Here is a 21,543-nt window from a genome sequence, read left to right as displayed (position 1 = left end):
CTGAGAGGGAAGCACAAGAGAAAAGAGAAGCAGCTGAGAGGGCATTCCAAGCAGCCGAAAGGGAGAAAGGAAGAGCACATCAACTGGCTATGGCAGTCCAGAGTGCCACTCTGGCACCTCCAAGTACCACACCCCGTGCGCCCCCTCCTTCACACTCACCTCCACAGCATGGGTGCCCTTGGGATGATAGCGAACCCAACACCTGGCTCAATCATGTCGAGCAGGTGTTCAAGAACTTCAATCCAACCCCCCAGGCAAGCATCTCGCTGGCAAATGGCGGACTGCATTCAAGGCCCTTCCCCTAAATGAGCGACAAGATCTCGCCCTCATCCAAAAGGCAATCCTTGGGGATTATGAGTTAACCCCAGACTGGTGGAGGCAGAAATGATGGACTATGCCCAAGGAGGCTAACCAAACATGGACAGAGTGGGTAGCCAAGAAGACACCGACATTCTATAGATGGACTAAGGCCTCCAATGCAACATCCGTTGAGGAGGTCTTAGAACTCTTTCAATTAGAGGACTTCCTGTCCTACGCTCCCCCTGATCTTGCTACCACTTGGTGGACAAAACTACTAAAACTATTCGGGAGTGCTGTAAATGGGCAGACGCCTATGACACCCACCATCTGCTGCAGAGTTCATTAAAGAAGAAAATACACCCTGCTTTCCCTCTCACTCCTGCTGCCACCTCTCAGCCTACCCAGCGCCCCAATATTCCTCCACGGAAACCTGTGTGTGCTCATTGCAATAAACCAGGTCACACCACGGAGCAGTGCCTCTCAAAGGTGGATCCTCCTCAGCAAGCTGCTCCTACTCCTGCTGCCACCTCTCAGCCTACCCACGCCCCAATATTTTTCCTCCACGGAATACCTGTTGTGTTGCTCATTGCAATAAACCAGGTCACACCACGGAGCAGTGCCTCTCAAAGGTGGATCCTCCTCAGCAAGCTGCTCCTACTCCTCAGAATGGACTACCCCATCATCCTAATAACAAGTATAATGGCCATTGGAACAGAAACAACAGGCCCAAGCCTGATTTTAGCAAGAGTTTCTGTGACTCATGCAAAGTGCATGGGCACACTACTGCCTGGGTGGGATGCCCCAAGAAAGCTCCTGTTTCTGCCATTGCTATGGCAGTGATGAATCCTTCAGCCCAGTCCCTCCTGCTCAGGGCCCCATATTTGTCGCACCTCCCAGAGGTCGCTATCCTGCCCACCAGGTCCAAGCTTTCAATGACACCGGTGCGCAGGTATCCATCATTCGAGAGGATAAAATTCCTTATGGAGTTCAGGTTGATAGGCACCAATTCATCACGATAGAGAGCCTCAACCATGTCAAGATGTTCTTGCCTTCTGTCCGGTTGAGAGTCACACGTTCTAAGATATGTACCATGGCAGTAGCAACATATATTCCAGGAGGTTATGACGTTCTACTAGGACAAGATTTTAAATCTCCTCCTACCTTTGTACCTTATCAGGGCCCCCGCCCATACAGGCTCCAGACCAATTACACGGGCCTCCAAGACCTATCTCTGCACAGCAATTGCCACTTGAAGATGTCAGGCAGTGCCAGGCTCCATCCCTCATGGACACTGTGCCATGTTCAAATCCTCTCACTAAGCCAGGAATGGGCTCAGTGCCAGGGCCAAGGCAAGACTCGAGTCTCCCTCCCGGAGCTCTAAGTCTCGGTCACTTTCCCTCTGCTGGCTTGGCCCCACTACCCATGCTGGCAGTCGAGGAAGAGCCAATTACAATAGGAATCCTCCAGGACACCCATGACCACAACAGACTCTCCAACAATGGTGCAGCATCACAAACCACCCTGGAGTCGGTCATCCCAACGGGTAAGCCCATCCTGAATACTTTTACCTCATCCACTCCCAATCCGTCAGCAGCTAATCGGTCCCGGAGTAATGACTCTGCCGAATCCTATTTGACTGAAGAACTCAGGGAACCGAGCCACGCAGCATTAGGCACGGGGACGAGAGCCAAAGCCCCTCCGACATCTTCAAAGGGCTTGAGTCTTTCAAGGGCCCCCACGGCATCGTCAAACCAACCTTAGAGAGGTCGAAGGAAGAAGGGAAAAGAGCGTAGAGGTTTTCAGAAACCTTACAAGAGTCAATAGTCTCTCTGCACTAGTGCCTGGCACAGTGCCACCCTCTTCTAGAGAATTCTGACCCTCTCCATCTAGAGGAGAGTGCCAGATTCTGCTACTTCTACTTCCTTCTTATCCTTTTGTAACTTTCTAATTTTTTGTACTGTCTATATCTTCTCTTCCATAGTTTCCTTTCCTCTTTTTCACCATCTTTAGACATTTATTCCCTTTGTATGCTCTACTTAGGCAGAGCCACACCTGCCAGCTATTCTTGTCTTATAAATTAGTACTTTGTCATGAATTATTATCATAAAAGTGCCACAATTGGCACAGAGCCCTATTCTTGGCACTTAACATTCCATTCGACTAGGAAAAATTTTAGCCAGCAAAAATTGCTATAGCTTTAGAGATATTTTCAAAGCCTGGCTCGTTTATACATTGTTTTGATTAATTGCTGATTTAGTGTTACTTCCTAGTCTCTATATTTTGTAAAAATTGCCATTGTCTCTGGTGAGACTTACATTTTGTGTAATCTGATTTCCTCTATATGGAGAATTGCTTCATTAATTCTATCCTTGTTAGTTTGCACTGATGTTTGGTGTCTTCATGTTACGAGACAAAGTCACTTAACGAAATCGTAGGGCTATTAACACACCTCTGAAACGTGCCATATCACCCCATCAGGGCAAACTAATGGTATGTGTTGCCTTAAACGATTAAGCTGGCAGTATTATACACGATAGAATTAAGTATACTATTAACCCTGTAGGTTAAGTTTTTCTAATCATTATTTGTTGTTCATATTTAGTCATTACAGTGCAACGTTATTTTTTAAGAGTAATCGAATTTGATTTTTCTTTATTGGAATATAGCAAGTTGTTAGTCTTTTAGTCACATCACACTTTATTCTCTAATATTCTTGATCAATACCGTACGAGAATTACATTATTTTAAATTCTCTGCCTGTCGAGTAAACCTTCATGAATATTATCATCGGCAGAGCTTGAATCTTGTTTATATTATAAGTCCATTTAAGGGAGTATGGAAGGCTCAGTCATTTATATTTGTCATTTGTCCTTGTTTCTGGCTTGTCTTGTCCACTCCAACACGTCTAGGGTTGAAATGTCCTCTAGAATGGGGAGGTGTTCAGGATTTTAAGCCAGAACCAAGGAAAGGTAAGACCTCTTTACAACAAGACTCATTCATCCTTGCCTATATGCAAGTTGCCGTTGTGAACTGAAAGCCTCCATTCTCTTGAAAACCCCTTTTTGCTCCCATTGGCTGCTCTGGATTTACTCTCCACAGGGGACCTTGGATTAGGGTGGAGCCTACCCAGGCGAGATTTTAAAAGAGCGGGGCCACAGCAGCTCACTCTCAGAACACCCTCAGAACCGCTCAGAGGCAGAACTTCCTCAGATTTTCGCAAGCCCTGCAGACTCCACTTCACCCCTTCTGCTCCCCTTTCCCCCACTGTGGGATCCCACAAGTGTTCTTATACCTCCATAGTGCACAGAAATATCAGCAGATAAGAAAACTACAGAACCTAGGATTTCCAGGTACTGTGAGACATAAATTTAGTACAGTCAAGGAATTGTATTGCCTCTTGTCTGTATTTCATTTCTATTCTTCCAAAGCGACTTTCCACCCTTTTTTGTTCAGCTTCTCACTCCCCAATTTTGGGTCAGTGCTGTGATTAATTCCCTTGTGATGCTAGTAAATATCCCCTAGTTAATTCAAGCAACCTAATAGTCCTTTCTGTGTAAACTCCCAGTCATTTCATGCCCCTTGAGTGGGTTGTAATATTTTTTTCTAAGAGCAAGTAGTTTGTAATGTTCCCCATGTGTTCCTTGCCTTGGTACTGATGCTAGAATGCAATCTCTTTGCAGACAAACACCATGCCTGACTGTGGGAGAAATTGGGGACCCTTTGGCATAAGGCTTGCATTGAAATGACCCATTTTGCACAAATTCTGACCTCCCTGCCTGGTTCATTCCCTAGCCACGTGTTTCCGGTGGATCGACAATCAACCACCTCAATAGTTCCTGGACCTATGTAACTTGATGTGAATATAGTTCGTTTAAAACATAAGTTTCAAGAGTATTAGACTACATTTTCAAGGAGAGAACGAGCAGGTCATAACAATAAATATATATATATATATATATATATATATATATATATATATATATATATATATATACAACATGTGTGTTTGTATGTGTGTGTGTTTGTGTATGTTTATCTTCAGTGGACAGTGCTTGATCACATCAGTCCCTTTGGTAACGTCTTCATTCAACATTCTTATGTGGAACCTGAAGAAGCTCGTTGTAGATGTTATAATTCTAGACTGTAGAACTATAACATCTACAACAAGCTTCTAGAATGTAGAGAATGTTTGGCTTTGAAATTCAAACCAGTTCATGTCTTGATCGAATTTTCCCTTTCATGACGATGTTGATAATGTATCCTTTCCTGTTCCACGTAATTCACTTAGTTTTCTTGGCTATCATGGTATCTGAACTAAAAAGGTAATCACTATACCATTTCTTTTCATTTCTGTTTTCTACAAAAAGATAATATCCATTTTCTTCTTTCCAATCGATCTTATGGTTGAATTACCAAATTATCTCCGATCGGTATTTTTCTGCTTTCATCCAAAGAATGAAAAAGAGCCGAGTCTTTCATCAGCTCTTGTGTTATTCTGCTTTGCTATCTTATCTCATTCAACCTCTATCAAAAGGGTTCCGTCTGTACAAATAATGTGGATGTATTTCCATGTCATATATTTACTCTTATCACGTGTTCAGGCGCTCCCTCACACCACACAGATATCTTATCATAACTTATCGCCAACCTAGTAAGCACCTGCTATTGAAACTTGCTATTACATAAATGTTGTCCATTTGTTTACACGAAACGAAAAATCCATTCGTCACACCTTCATCCAAATAATTCAGTTTTATCAACATCTTTCCGCGAGACCATTTCATTCTCGCAAAGGTAATACAAACTATGACTAGATTTGAATAGATAAAAGTAAAATCAGTGGCGTGCAAACACAAAAATCGTGTCTTAGCATATGAGTAAAAGTTTACTGAGTCACGAAATGCCAAAAAGCGAAAAACTACAAACAGAATTCTTTCTTTTCACCAAAATGTGTGAAGTACGATCTCGATTTTTCTCAACTATTAAATAGTACCTTACAAACAAATTCGTCAAGTAATATTTCCCATAATAGAAAGAGACCCACTCTTAGACGAAGAATGTAAACAGTCTCTCGCAAATTCGTCAAGAATATTTCTCATAATCGAAACGGACCCACTCTTAGACAAAGAATGTAAATAGTCTATTACAAATTCGTCAAGTAATATTTCCCATGTCGGAATGAACAAACTTAGACAGGGTCAGTGGTAAATATGTACAATAATATCAAGATGTTAAAGTGAGGAAAGTTCCCAGGAGTTAATGTGGTTGGATATCTTCAGATGAGAGAAAGGCTCTGGAGAAATGGGTCAGACCCAGAGGAACCATTTTTCATCAGTGTAAAGGTAAAGTTGATAGAGGTGCCAGTAACAATTTCAACTGAGGAGGTAGGACACATGACAGAAGGACTGATAGCAAGGATCAGGGTTGGGTTTAGACAAAGAGGAATGTGTAATCTATACATCATTTACTTGGATTAATGTATTTTGCTTGTTTGGGGCACAGTATTTCAGTACATTGATGTTTCAAATATGGACTATAGTGTCACCTTGTTTGGAAAATGTGTCCCTGACCTTCTTGGAGACTTTGGAATTTACAGATGTCTTTCTAGGATCTTTACCTGACTGTGTCTTGTTTTATCCTCTGTGATCAATCTGTGGATTAGCACACAATATGTGGGAAACCACACCGTAAGTGCAATAACCGTATCACCAGTTGTGAAATATTAATCCATTTATCACTGGATTAGAATGGAAATATGAAGTTATACCAGAAATTACCACCAACACCTTGTCAAATTTTAGACATTTCCTATCTAAATTCTAAGACGACTATGTTTTACACAGTGTAATTCTGTTTCTCAGTATTTTAATAAGGTTTTCACTAATTCTGCCAGTGTAAATAAAGAAGTATCATCCCTGATATTGGCCTTTGTTTTGTTCTTGGTAGTGGGTTTAAATTTACCTGGACATGCCATTGCATAGATTAAGTGCGTTATGAAGTCTTCTTTCTCTCCCCCAGCTTAGTCCCGTTTCTATACTTAGGTCGCTGTTTTGAATGAGCCATGCACTTCCACCAACCTCTGTGGTGCGCTTCTGCTTTGTCTAGTCTCTCCTCCCTCGTCTTCCTTCACACAATCTCTCCATGCATCTCTTTCTTGGTCTTCCTCGTCTTCTTCTACCCCACGCTTCCGTCTCCATAGTATGCCCTCCAATATGGTCTTGTTCCCTACTCAGTAGGTGCCCATACCATCTCAGTCACTCATGCACTTTCTTAGATATTCCAAAGCCACCTTTGTTGACACTCTTATATACTCATCCCTAATACTATCCTCCCTCGTTATACCAGACATCCATCTTGACAGTCTCATCTCTGCTGCATACGGTTACTTCTCTTGTCTTTGTCATATTTGCCGTTTCTGTACCATACAGCATACCTGGTCTTGCCCCTTCCTTTTGAAACATTCTCTTTAGTCTTAGTGGTACTCATTTGTCACAAAGGACTTCAGAGGCAGCTCTCCAATTGTTCCAACCTGCTTGTATCCTGTGTTTTATTTCCTCATCCATTCTTCCAGTAGCCTCTATACTATAGACCCTAAGTATTTCAACTTGTCTATATATATATATATATATATATATATATATATATATATATATATATATATATAATATATATATATATATATATATATATATATATATATTATATATATATATATATATATATATATATATAAATATATATATATATATATATATATATATATATATATATATATATATATATGATATATATGTATGTATGTATGCATGTATGTATGTATGTAGTCTCTGACCTACTTATCCTCATTCCTCTATCCTCCAGTGCAACTTTCCACCTCTCCTCAAATACTTCAGTCTCTCCAATACTACTTTCCACTTTGGTATACACATTCAGATAGATCTCCTGAATCATCTGTACATACTTCTCTGGGACCCTTCTCCCTCAAACTCCTCTAGATTTCCTTTCTTCTGAGTTTATCCTTTAGATGTCTCAGACAGAACATACCATCTGTCGTTCCAATTCCTTTCATAAATTCCAGCTGTTCTCTTCCTATTTCTACTTCTCTAGTCTAGCATCTATCTTTTTTATCATTCTTTCAATTTAAACTATATATATATATATATATATATATATATATATATATATATATATATTTTATAGATCCCAATAAATATATATTTTACTGATTTCCCCATACCCCCCCTGAAGATATATATATGATATATATATACTAAATATAATAGATATATATATATATATATTATATATATATTATTTGCATTTTTTGGCTGTCTTTACAGCTCTGTCTGCTTCACCCTTTGCTTGTGGATGAAGAGGTGATGATCTTACATGAGCAAATCCCCAATCCTTTGCAAATTCTTGAAATTTGCGATTGGTGTACCAAGGTCCATTGTCGGAAATTACTGTATCAGTATGGAGGAGTTATGGGAGTTCCATTTGACAACGTCCTTGAGAGAGAGAGAGAGAGAGAGAGAGAGAGAGAGAGACGAGAGTGATGAGACAGGACGAGATACGAGAGAGAGAGAGGAGAGAGAGAGAAAGTTTTGTGGTTTTTATTGCTGTTGAGATCATGTGGTGTGCATTTGTGTTTTGGTTTTCCATACTAAGAGAGAGAGAGAGAGAGAGAGATGGAGAGAGAGAGAGAGAGAGAGAGGGCGTAATTGGCGATGGATGGTTAACGATGGAATTGGCTGTTGGTGAGTTCTAGGTTGTCTGCTGGTACAGCTGGAGTTAGTTATTAGAATCAGGGTTTTGAGTCAGTCTTTGGTCAGAGCCGGTGATGATCAGCAGTGGCAGCGGTCTGTGAAGTGTTGAAGGCATTGGAAGTCAGTTAAGTTGTGTGTTATTGATTTGTTGTTAAGTTTGATATTGTTTGCTGTGGGGTGGTTGTGCCTGTGTTGTTAGATTTGTTGTGCTTGTGAGTTCCTGTTGGGTTATATGTGAGTTGTTATAGTTGAGGGTGGTTGTTGTTGTTGTTGGGGGGCTGTTGTGGTTTCTTGGTGTGGTTGAGAGTTGTTGAGGATTGTTGTTGGTGAGCTGTTGTGATTCCTTGGTGTTGTTAGTTGCAGTGTGTGTTGCCTTTTTTGTTGTTTTTTGTGTTAGTGATTGTTTGTGCAGTGGTCTTTTGTTGTGGTTGTATTCCTTGTTTGTTGTTGCATTGTTGATTTGTGGTTGTATTCCTTGTTTGTTGTTGTGTTGTTGAGTTGTGGGGTTGTGGTTCTTGATTGTTGTTTTGTTGTTGAGTTATGGGGTTGGGGTCCTTGGTTGTTGGGTTGTGGGGTTGTGGTTCTTGGTTGTTGTCTTTGTTTTTGGTGGTGTCTCAGTGACCTCAACCAGCGGACAGAACAGCATAGCCCTGAGTATCTGGAGCTGGGTGAGTACATGTGTTTGTGTTTTTGTTCTGTATGTAGGTAGGTCAATTGTCACATGTATTCCGTAGTGTAAAGAGAAAAGTGTGGCTGAGGTTGAATTTGGAAGCCGGATTGGTTAAGTTTATGTGGCGAGATTTTGCCCACTTGTTTTTTGACCTTGTGATCCTGCCACAGCAGGAATTCTACAAGTCGAAAATATCTCGGACAAAACTCTGGTAACTGCTCAAAACTCTGATAACTGCTCCTCAAGACGTGGTTTTCAATTCTTTGAGTGTGAACCATCTGCTGGTGTAGTCTACTGCTATGATGTACGACTTTCCTTCAAGTTTAAATAAATTGGTATCGGTACCAATCTGGCTCCATGGTTGTTTCGCTGGAAAAGACATAGCTCTAAGAGGTTCCCTTGGCTCTAGTCTCAACTTGGCGCATGTTTGCCACTTGTTAACCATCGCTTCGATTTGTTTCATGAGTTACTTGCACTTCCTTGACAGTTGATACCTAGACGACTTTCATGTAGCGCATTCAGTACTTCCAACTGAAGATGTCCTGGAATAGCCATACAAGTGTTGAACATTAAAAGTCCTTGATTCACCATGAGATGCTGCTTCTTCTCCCATTATGGTTTCAAGAGTGGTTGACAAGGCATAACTGCAGACCATTAATCACCGCAATATGTGATTACTTGTTTGCAAATAGCATCGGCATCTTGAGCTACCCTATAATTTCTTCTAGTCGTTGCTCCGTGCCTGGGATACACTTCAGGTTTGCTTCTTGATATTCTTCCTTCTTCGATCAACTGAAGATTTTCAATCGTCGGGAGACTTGTCGGAACGCTGGATAAAGCACTGGCTGTATTTCGACGTACTCCTTGGACGTAGGTTATTTCAGGCGAATATCTTGCAAGTCGGAGATGAGAACAAAGTATTCTAGGTGGAAATTTTGATAGGTCAGTACCTGAGAGTAATGGAACTAACGGTCTGAGTCTGTCTCTAGACTGAAGGTTGTACCTAATACATAATCCTTAAACTTCTTGCAGGCCCATGTGGCTGCTAAAGCTTCTTTTTTAATAACTGTGCATCTCTACTCAGTCTCACTTAGTGCTCTTGAAGAGTTAGTAATCGGGCGTCGATCACCGGAATCGTCGAGTTGTAGGAGAACAGCTCCTATTCCATCACAGCAGGCATCAGTGGCAATTGTTTTCCTCTTGTTGGGATCATAGTGTGTAGAATCCTACGACACAGCTGACACCAATGTGACGTTTGATAAGTTGAAAGCCTTTTAATTTATTGTTGATTCTGTTTAGTTTTGCCTAAAGTTTCCGGTGTTGAGTTTTCTTTATAAAGTGAACAGAATCGATGTATAGAAAATGATTTTGCTAGCGTAGACTGCTGTATGAATTGGTTCTAACTGTGGCGCTTAATGTCAGATTTTAGTTAGTTTTAACATAAAATATGCCTTGTTTTTGGTATCAATGAATGTCGAATGATTGTAGAAGTTTAGGGATGTAAGACACTCGATTAAAATTGCCCGTTTATACGTTATTGCACCATTTTGTGTGCTTTCCCGCCAGTAGAATGTTCTAGAAGCTTGAACCAGAAGTACAGCTCTCAGTATTTAATTCAATTAAGTACGATGTAAAGTACTATTGTTTATAGGTTTTCTGTTTATAAACTATGAGCCCAGTAACCGAGGGCGGCACATTTTCTGTTGTTGGCTGGCTTTTGCCCAGACAAGTTCTACTATGTCAGTTGTCCCTGTGTGGACGTGCCCCAGTGTAAAATTTCTTTTAATTGGGCATCGCTGGAGTTCGATTTTCGAATATGCTTATCACAGACTGTGGAGTATAAATGAGTTGTGTGTTTTACCTGTCTTTTGTACTTGTCGGTTTACCTTGGGATGCGGTGTGAGTAACAATTTGTATTTTTGTGAATCTACCTAGTTTAGTTTAGCCATATTCAATCTTAAAGTGTATTAATTTTAAATATGCTTCATGATTATGATTTACATAGATTTGAGTACTTTATTAAAAACTAATTTAGGCCTTTTTTATGATTTAATTAAATTTTGTTTGCTGCAAGAATTTCATCATCCAGCAGTGAATCTTGTTTTGCTGTTCTCCTTGAGGCCACTTGCTTTAACATAAGACTCAGTACAGTATATTTGTTTAGAAAGTTGGAGAAATTTTGTGTCCATTGTGATGAATACTCTTGTCACGTAGGCTACCATAGTGCAAATTAAAGAATACTCATTTACCTCAAGAAGAAATTTTCACCACTTTATCTTTTGTACTTCTGTTTTTATATTCTTTGCACATCTTGCCAGTTTAAAGACTACCACATATTAAGGGCCTTATCATGTAGCCTACTGTTTGTGTAATACTAGTAGTTTTCTTGAGAGTAAGTTGCTTATAATTTGTGTTTACTGTCTGTTTGCAGTATGAATGTTGATGTGAAGCTGTTGTCAGGGTAGTCACAAGAGGCCTTGTGAAGAGTATTAAATGTAAGAAAATGGCTTTGCGTTATTAGTTCACCCCACCACAGAGGTCGTAGCTGACAAGTAGGTTCTGGCAGCCCAGAACCTCTCACAAGTCTAACCAGGAACCCATAGGATCTTACATAGTGTTTTAGTACATCCGTAGACACGAGCTTGTTTTTTCCTGTGTCTGGTCCCAGAACCAGTGTTGATACTGGTGAGGTCTGGTAGGAACTTAACTAGTTGGTTTATCATACTGTTAAACATTGCAATTCGATAAGATTAGTTGATCTTGGAAATTCTTTGATAGCCTTTTTTTCTGGGTCAGCGCTATATTCCATCTCCTGAGATGATGTGCCCTAGGGATTTAATCTGCTCCTTAGAGAATTCACACTTGTCATTTAATGTAACTCCTGCAGCTGTTGTAGAACCTTTCGGACATGTTTGTCGTGGCTATCCTGTGAAGGGCCATGGATGAGAATGTCTTCCATATAACTGATAACTCCTTCCAGTCCCTCTAGAATAATTGACATTGTCCTCTGGGAAATTTCAGGTGCTAAGCTAATCCCAAAAGGAAACTGACTGAGACAGTACTGTCCAAATGGGTTTACGAATGTCGTCAAGAGTCTTGATTCTTCATTGAGCAGTGTCTACCAGAATCTAGAATTAGCGTACAATTTCGTAAACACTTTGCTCCCTTGTAGTTTGGTGAGGTTTTCGTCGGCGCTGGCCATCGGGTGTATTCCCCTTTTAACCACTTTGTTCAACAGCATAAAATCTGCTCAAATTCTTACATCCCCATTACGCTTCACTGCATTAACCATTCCTGAGCACCACTCAGTTGGCTTGGTTACGGGCGTTATGTCATTCTGCTGGACCATCATTTGTAGTTTCTCCTTTACCTTTGGGAGTAACAGAGAGGCACTCTTCTGGGTGTATACAGTCAAAAGGGTGTTGCGCCATCACGCAAAGCTATCTTGTACTTTGTTTTCATCAGTCCTAATTTCTCCACTGCCTTCTTGGAGAGAAGATTATGGAGCTCTTCTGACATGACGAACACGTCCTCAACCATAGTTTTACTTCCTATTCTGAGTTCTGCATTTGGAATTTTACCTTTGAATAAGTTAGATCATTTTACAGCACCTGGTCCTACAAATTTACACGATGTTTAAAGTCTGAGTTCTCGAAGCCATGGTGTCTTATCATCAATGATTGTAGCTTTTGATCCACTGTCGAGTTTAAACGTCATCTTTTCACTGTTCACTCTAACATCTGCTGACCAGAAGATTTCATCATCCATCTTGACTTCTCCTAACATGTAGCATCCTTCTGTAGATTCATTGCAGTCCTCGTTACTGACTTCATGCACTGATCTTGCTCAGCATACCATTATGTCGTATTTTACTACACTTTTGGCATCTTGCATCTTTGGCGGGGCCACGGTCTAGATACAACAGGTCAGCCAGCGCGCATCTTTGGGTATGAATCACCAATACCGTGACATCACACGCCCTGGTCTCTCACCACACGTGGTTAACCAAAACAGTGCTTTTGTTTGCTACCCATAGTCCTAAGGTAAACAACAGTACTTGCTGTATGCCCATATTCTTTCTATTCATTCATTTATTCTATCAGTTATAATGCCTAGTAACTACATGGTATTTGGCTGTTCTAATACATGTGAAAAAACAGAAAAACTCCAATATGAAATACCATCGTTTTCCAAAAGAAAAGCCATACAAAGATCATTGGTACATGCCTATTGTCGTGTAGACAGAATTAACGTTGTGTTCTCTGCTGTTCCCCATTTAATCTAATTAGCAAGAAGTAGTTTTATTGACTCTGGTTTTTTCCTTAATAATGGAGGGTGTATTTCAGATTCTAGCATACGAGAAATGTTTAGTAAAACCAAAAACAGACTATGGGCTTGCATATAAGATCAATGAAATGCATTTAAATGTAACTGGTCAACAAAGACATTTCGTTAAATTAGCAGTGAAAATGGTTTCTACATCATGTGCCACTTCAGCAAAATATTTAGGCGAAAGGGGACAGTTGAAGTGTCAAAACTGGAGTGATACGTCCGATTTTATTCTTTTAATAATGAATGATTGGCTCGACATCATGAATTCCTCTTGCATGCATGGAGAGTTTGGTAAAATCAATGCTTTTGGTATTGATTTAGAAAAACAAACTGGTTAATTGCTCAAGGTCATCGAGGTAATGAGTATTATGGAGAAAGGAATAATTTTTTCATGTAAATCCACCATTCCTTTATTTAATATGTTTAAACGCCTCTCATAGTATTGGCTACCTGCTGGAAAAATCCCTTGAATCTGCCAATTTAGATGAGTATGTAACTAAAGAAAGGGGGTTAGCATTAAAAATATGTCTAACAACACAGATGTTAAGAAATTTTGATTTTGATCTAGGAAAAGATGTTTTTGATTAGGAAGAAGACCTTTTGAGAGCAAACTCAGAAATATAAAAAATATCGAGGGAGTAATTGAGGAGGAGGCACTTAAATACATTGGGGGATATATTGTCAAAATATTTTAGTGTGAAATACCCTGAGTTAGGAAAGAAGATTAAATAAATACAAATGAATGATACTTGGATAGACTGTGTTAGTAGGGGGAAGTTTACATGCACCTTCTAGTCGTTTTTTTTCGCAGTTAGTACTAATGCGGGAGATCTCTAATGCTGTACACAGGATAGCACTCATGGAGGACAAACATTGTTTTAAAAAGTTTTGCTTTGAATTGAAAAAGTCTGACATTGAGTTCCTGGCTATGTTATTGTTTTTTTTAAAGATATCAGTATATTTTCGAATGAGATATCTTAATAATTTGATAAAGTATAGGAAACGTCAAGGACAACCATGTAGGAGGCACTTAGAAAAAACACGAAAGTTGTAACTTGATAAAATATTTTCAAAAGGCAAATATGTTTTACTTACATTCTTTTGATACTTCAAAGATCACATTTTCAAAAACATTCTCCTCTTAAATAAATAAATCAAGATTCTTGACGGTGTGTGAGACCTACATTCTAAGAAGGCTTCTCCTTCAAAGGGAGCCAAAGGAACAACCCAGCCTTCTTCTTCCGCCCCCAAATCCAAGACTTCCTGTCCTTTCCAGAATGATTTCCAGTCAGGACTAGGAAGGAAAGCGAAGAAGACGTCCAAAGGGAAACGCTAAGGCCAGCATTCCCCTCCAGCTGCTGCCACTGGTGGGGGGGGGGTGCCGCCTATCAAGCCATTGGGCAACTTGGCAGTGATACGGAGCGGAGACCTGGGTAGTAGACGTCCTTCAGGAGGGCTATTTACTCCCCTTAGTCTCTCCACCACCCCTCACCAACCATCCAGTCAGGCTTCGATCCTATGTAGCAGGATCTGAGAAGCACCAGGCATTGCTGCAGGAAGTGCGAGCAGTGTTGCAGAAGAGTGCTATAGAAATCGTGTCGGACGGGTCTCTGGGCTTTTACAGCCAAATCTTTCTCGTAGAAAAGGCTTCGGAGGGATGGAGACCAGTCTTATAGCTCTCACTGTTCGTATTTTCAAATAACCATCCACAGATCTTCCCGCAAGTACCTCTGCTTCGTCCTGGGAGTGATGATCTACCAGTTCAAGGCTCTATGCTTCAGACTGTCGACTGCTCCCCAGGTGTTTATGAGTGTTCACCTTGGTTTCAACTTGGGCACATTCGAATGGGATATGTCTCTTGAGGTATCTCGACGATTGCCTGGTCTCGCTCACAGTTGCTGCAGGAGAGGGATCGACTCCTCGAGTTTTGTCAGAATCTTGGGATCCTGATAAACCTGGAGAAGTCAGGTCTCAAACCCAAGCAGAGGATGTTGTATCTGGGCATGCTGATAGATACGGTAGCAGCAAGAGTATTCCCCTCGGACTCTTGTATCAGCAAGTTCAGAGAGGTAGCGCAGTGGATCCTGTCAAGACAGGAGCAACCTGCCTGGCTTTGGCAAGTCATGATCGCTCACCTGTCGTCCTTGGAAAAGCTGGTCCCTCACGGAAGGCTGCACCTGCAGTCTCTTCAGTGGAGACTCAGGGACTTTTGGTCCTAATCACGAGATCCTCAGTCTCTCCTTGTTCCTCTCTCACAGGAGGTAAGGGAGGACCTGGATTGGTGGCTGGACGACAGGAACCTCATGGTAGGAGTGGATCTCACCACTCCCCCTCCGGACATGCTCCTATTCTCAGATGCATCAAACGAGGGGTGGGGCGCACACCTGGAGGAGTTGCTGACTGCAGGTGTGTGGAACAATCACGACAAGCACCTTCACATCAATGTTCTCGAACTCAAGGCAGCCTTCCTGGCTCTCCAAGAGTTTCGAGAAAGAGTGATGGGACACTCTGTGGTGTTGAAGAGCGACAACACCACTTTAGTGGCATATATCAACAAGCAAGGGGGACTTGCCTCCCTCAAGCTCCACAGGTTGATAATGCAGGTGCACGAGTGGGCCTTGGCTCACTCAGTGGAGCTGTCAGCCAGGTGCATTCCAGGCAAGAGGAATGTAGTGGCAGACAATTTCAGCCACCAGAATCAGGTGGTAGGAACCGAGTGGTCCCTACACCAGGATGTAGCGGAAAGGCTCTTCAGCCTATGGGGGTGTCCAGTCATAGACTTGTTCACCACACGGTACAACAGGAAGGTGAAGATCTTCTGTTCAGTTGTACCAGACCCGTGGGCAGTGGCAGAAGACACATTCCAACACCCTTAGGACAACCTGGAAGCGTACACCTTTCCTCACTGTGCTCAACAAGGTGCGGATCATGCAGTATCTGAGAAAGATTCTGGTGGCACCCAGATGGCCTCAAGCCATTTAGTATCCCGACCTTCTGGCTCTTCTCGCCGAGGCACCTAGGACCTGCTGTCTGAGCCACACATAGAACGGTACCATCAAGCAGTGGAGTCCCTGCGTCTTAACTCTGGGAGGTTATCCACCATCTCTTGCAAGCGAGAGGTTTTGTGCGATGAGCAGTGACAGAGATGGCTGGATACCTCAGGAAGTCCTGTCGTAGACCAGGTATATCTCCGATCAGAGCCACTATTCAGCAGGTATCGGAGCCACTATTCAGCAGGTCGCGGACTTTCTAGTCTACCTTCTTCGAGAGAAGCTCCTCTCCGTTTCAGCGGTAAAAGGCTATAGGGCTGCCTTAGCCTTGGTCCTCAAGCTGAAAGGGAAAGATATTTCTTCTTCTTATGAGATTACTCTCGTTGTGAGGAGCTTCGAGAGGTCTTGCCCACCCAGGGATCCCAGGCCTCCTGTGTGGGATATGACTCTAGTGCTGCAGACCTTGACTCATGCCCCATACAAGAGACTCCGAGAGTCATCAGACAGGGATCTGACCCTCAAGACTCCTTTTGCTGGCCCTCGCATCAGCAAAGAGAGTAGGCAAACTCCACGGATTTTCCTTCAATGTAAAGTGCACGAGAGGGTATCGGTGACGCTAGAATTTGTACTGGAATTCATAGCGAAGACTCAGAATTATGCGGTTCCTGACGCCCGATTCGAGTCCTTCTCCATCCCCTCCCTCAGTGACTTTGTTGATGATGATTGAGACTAGATGCTTCTCTGTCCAGTTAGAGCACTACAGAGCTACCTGAGGAGGACTTGACATCTTCAGCCTGAGTGTCAATGACTCTTCGTTAGCACTGGGGGTCCCAAGAAAGACGTGTCCAAGAGCACTATCTCTCTCTGGCTTTGTGAGACGATCAGGAAGGCGTACTCTGCTGCAGGTGACGACACTGGTGCCCTTTGTCCAAGAGCTCACGAGGTCGGGGATATTGCCCCTTCCCTCATATTTTGGAAGAACCTGTCGGTTCAACAGGTTTTGAAGGCGGGGGTCTGGGCACACCAGGCTACATTCACCTCTCATTACCTTCAGAATGGTGCCCACAAGTCCTTGGACACCTTCTCTTTGGGACCAGTGGTGGCTGCTCAACAAGTTGTGTAGCTTACCCAGCTCCTCTAATAGGACAGGTTAGCATCTAGTCTCGTTGTACGGTATGATAGGATACGATTGCAGAGTGACTGGCTCTTCTTCATTCCTTTCATCCTACTCTTTTCCTTCGGGCAGAGAGTACGCAGACAGTTACGTGCTGGACTGAGCACGGATGCAGGTAAGACACTCCTTGGAGTACCCTTTCTATTCCTTCATTAGCAATAGAAGCACATTCCTCCCCATTTCCCTTGCAAAGCGGGAAATAGGGGGTCCCAAACATAAGACAAACCCATTGCCTTGTTTTTGCCTTATTGTCTACAACATATGGTTCTTCGCTTTCCCCTAGGCGCAAATTACGTTTCGCTCCTTAAGGAAAAGCCCAGAAGACTGTTTCTGATCTCGCAGTTCCCTAACTCCGATCAGAGGTCAGTGGCAGGTCCCTCTTCCTTGCTCTAAAGACCGAGAGAGGAGCCTAGGTAGGCTGAACTCCAGTCGGTTCAGAAGCTCACTCAGATTCCTCCCACCAATTAGTGAGTCTTCCTATTCTAAAGGACCGACGGTTTGTATACCGTGTAGGAACAAATCACAATTTTTGAAGTAATTTGTATTTTTCCTAACTATACAAACCTAGGTCCTTTACACATATTGCCCACCTCATGCCACCCCTCATCTGTTACCTGGGCCAAAAGCAAATTGAACACTCAACCCCAGTCTTGGCATACCAACGACCAGACAGTAGATAACTACCGCACTACCTTGTTTGAAAGTTCAGCAGCTGCTTCCAGGCTTCGCCTTAAGTAATTTCTATTGTAAAGGACCTAGGTTTGTATAGTTAGGAAAAATACAATTTACTTCAAAATTGTGATATTTACCAATGCATTAAGCAAGGTTTATGGGGCAGTAGAGAATGAAGGGAAAACTAACCTGTTCACATTAAAGCTGAGAGTAACACCACATATGCAGTCAAAGTTAACTATCCCTAAGTTAGAAATACTAGCAGTTGTACTGCTGTCTGAACATTTAAAGAATCTGTTGGGAAGAAAATGAATAACCTTCATATCCAGTCAGGTGGGAGAAATTAATTTTATTCTATAGGAATGTGACATTGTGCTGAAGTATGTACCAAAGAAGTAAAATCCTGCAGACATATTGACCAGGGGATCCACATTGGGATAAGTTATTGACAATCAGTTGTGGCTCATTAGGAATGACTTTTCTGCACCAGACAGGTCCTGTTGAACTGCCATCACACAAAGATGAAGCCTTACCAAGCCAGGCCAACTCGCAAGTCATTGCTGTGCTCCGTGTAATTGAGGGAGGAAGTGGCCATGACTCCACCAGCTGAACTCTGGAATATCATCAGGAGTAATATAGATTTCGCTTTTTCTGTTAGGAGTAATGAAGTGTATGTTGCAGTTCATTTGTAGTAAAGTGAATCCTTTTTTGAAACTTGTGTATTTAGAGCAAAGACATCACTTGACAACTTCATTAATCACCTAGGAATAATTATTATCAACCATGTAGTTTATACTAGAAATAGATTAGGAAACACATTAGGATGTAAGGATCAGTTACTGTTGTTGCCCTCAAAGGGAAAATTAGTTCAAACTTACCTAAAAGATTTACATGTAACTCATATTCATTGAGGTATAACACACTAATGACCAATTTCTGCCAGGAATGTTGGTACCCGGGATTGCGGGCTGTAGCCAAGAGAGTGCTTGGCTCCTGTAGAGAGTGCGTCATCGCATAAAAACCCCTTCTGAGACGACCACCACCCCCCTCCTGATTATTTAAACCAGAATATCATACCCATTCACTAATGTTGCAATAGATCGCACTGGTCCTATTTGTATGGAAGGAGGGATAGGATACCTGTTGATAGTCACTTGCATGGGCAACTGTGCAGTCTACCTCGATTACTGTCGCAGTCTCGACGCGGACACTTTCATCTTAATGTTTCAAAGGCTTGCAGCCACCCACAGGACACCATCCAGTGTACAGGTTTAATGTCATGACGTTCAGTGCTGCTAGTAGCTTCCTGAAGGACTTTTATGATAAGGATGTTACCCAGAAATTCCTTTGGAAAAGAGGAATTGAGTGGATCTTCCAGACACCAAGGTCCCCATGGAAAGTTTTTTTTTAACAATTGATTGGCGTAGTGAAGCGAACCCTGGATACAACTTTAAGAAGAAAAAATGTTTCATGATGAACACATCCACACCTTAATAAAGGAAGCAGAGGCTGTCATTAATAACCGGCCATTGATGTATACGGGAGATACCAGAGAGGATGAGGTCCTCACTCCTTCACACTTAATTTAAGGTGATCTGGTGTATCTGTTAGACTTTAACTACAAAGCAGCTGCGTCCCCAGTATGTTCACCTCACTGAGGCACTAGGACATTTCAAACAACGTTGGCAACAAGGCTACCTGAGTTCGCTACAAGAGTGACATGACTTCCAGGTGGGACCTGCAACAGCGCTGCAAGTAGGAGACATCACATTGGTCAAGTTAGAACAGCACAAACGTAACTAATGGCCTCTAGGTAAAATCGAAGTAGTCTACCACGACAAACAGGGAGTTATGAGGTCTGTTAAGGTTCTCTACGAGGGCAAGGAAAATCTAAGGGCCATCACACACACAGTACCACTTGAGGTGAATGCACATGATGACAATGCAGCAGGGAGGACAAAGACAAAGCAGCAGTTGTACGAGATGATGATGGAACCAGGTTAGAGGAAACTGCACAATTTGTTGAATGAAAGTGAAAGTAGTGTTTCTCGACAGACTGACGAACTTGAGTTGAATGAAGTAGAGCGGAAAAACGTTCAAAATAAGCAATCAGAGTTGGTAGTGAATGAAAGTGTAAGAACGCAAACAAGGGTTAATGTTGCCCAAAGCCAAAAGATGTCGGAGTGGGTAAAAAACAATGAAGTTTAAAATGTCCAGTGTTTATGTGTAATTCAGGGGTGAACTCTGGAGGACTGGTGTCTAGTAGGGAGTTGAAGCAAAAGGATTTTTCAGTTTACATTGTCAATCAGGTAGCTCTTGAGCATCCAACCTGGGCAGATCACAGGGCACGTTTTCATTATGATTTCATATTTTATGTCCCTTTGATGTAATGTCTATTATTGAAAGTGATCACTCTGGTATTTCATTGAATTTTTTGTCATGAGCTACCCTCGCCTCATAGCGTTGCGGATGAGGATAGGCCATGACCAGGTCCAGACTCTCTGCTTCACCTGGGTAAACCTTCCCATTGCTGTCAGGTTCCTCCAGATTTTCTGTGATGGAGGATGTCGTGAAAAATATGAGCTCAATTTTTCTTGGCAAAATATTTACCTATGTTCTTGACTTAGCAAGGGAAGAAGTCAGACAGCAGGGCAACTGGTTCCCTTTATGTTTGGTTAACTATGTGTAATGTATCCATATGGGGCTGGTGAATTCCACTAACTGTTGTTAGTAATAACTGAATATGATTTTAAACCACATTGGTCATAATTCTGGCAAAATAAACTCATATTTTAGAGTCACTGGATTACAAAAAAACAAATTGCACGAGGCTTGAGGAGTGAAATTCTGCCTTCCCCTCATAGCCGTCATTCAGGAAGGACATTCCACCCGAGTTCATAGCCAGAATAGTGTTGCTCACTGTAATGTAAACATTTCTCATTAGCTCGTCTGTATCAGTCAGGGCTTGTTTTCATCAACGGTATTTGAACAACATTAGTGAAGCTGTTAGTGTAATTTACTTTTTATACCTTATCGATCTTATCAAATTTTTCATGAGCCAATTCATTTTTCCTTTGAATTCATTCCATATAAATAATGACTTTCATTTGATTTAGTGTTACAGTAGTTGTCCAGTTATGTGTTATTCAGTCGTTATTGTACATATTAACATAAAGGTGGGTTATTTTTGTCCCCCAACTCCCCCCCCCCCCCAAAAAAAAAAAAAAAAAAAAAGTAAAAATCAGTACCTGCCTTTTCACTCGACCTTTACTTAGGATCTGCTTGACTGTGCCGAGAGGTTGCCTGCCATTTCCCATAACCTTAGGGAGATAACCAGAGCCCAGTTGCGGGGCAAAATTCGCGACATCCCCTCTGGCTTTGAAAATTGGTGTCAATATACTTTCCCTCCACTCCTCTGTATCCTCTCGTGAGCTAAAATCTTTTCCAACAGAATTTAAAGTATTTCCACTCGTACATCTCTCAATACCTCCAACTTCACCTGGGACCTAGTCTGATCCTGTCATCTTCCCATTCTTCATGTTCTTTAAGGTGTTTAGAACCTCTTGACTGCAGAAACCTATACCTACCATTCCTATGTTCATTAGTCCATACTCTCCTATTAGTCTTTCATTTTCTTCA

The 21,543-nt window shown here is 41.9% G+C and overlaps 1 long non-coding RNA gene across 1 annotated transcript; it reads left to right on the top strand.

Moving 5' to 3' along the window:
- Positions 1 to 8,131: 8,131 nt before the first annotated feature.
- Positions 8,132 to 21,031, top strand: LOC135199808 (uncharacterized). Its single transcript, XR_010311126.1, has 3 exons — positions 8,132 to 8,186; positions 18,395 to 18,534; positions 18,848 to 21,031. It is a non-coding gene; the product is annotated as an uncharacterized LOC135199808 (long non-coding RNA).
- Positions 21,032 to 21,543: the final 512 nt, after the last annotated feature.

Source organism: Macrobrachium nipponense, chromosome 26 (assembly GCF_015104395.2).
Source record: "Macrobrachium nipponense isolate FS-2020 chromosome 26, ASM1510439v2, whole genome shotgun sequence".
Lineage (NCBI taxonomy): Eukaryota > Metazoa > Arthropoda > Malacostraca > Decapoda > Palaemonidae > Macrobrachium > Macrobrachium nipponense.
The sequence above is the reverse complement of the archived record's forward strand: the minus strand, read 5'-3'. Positions and strand labels throughout refer to the sequence as shown.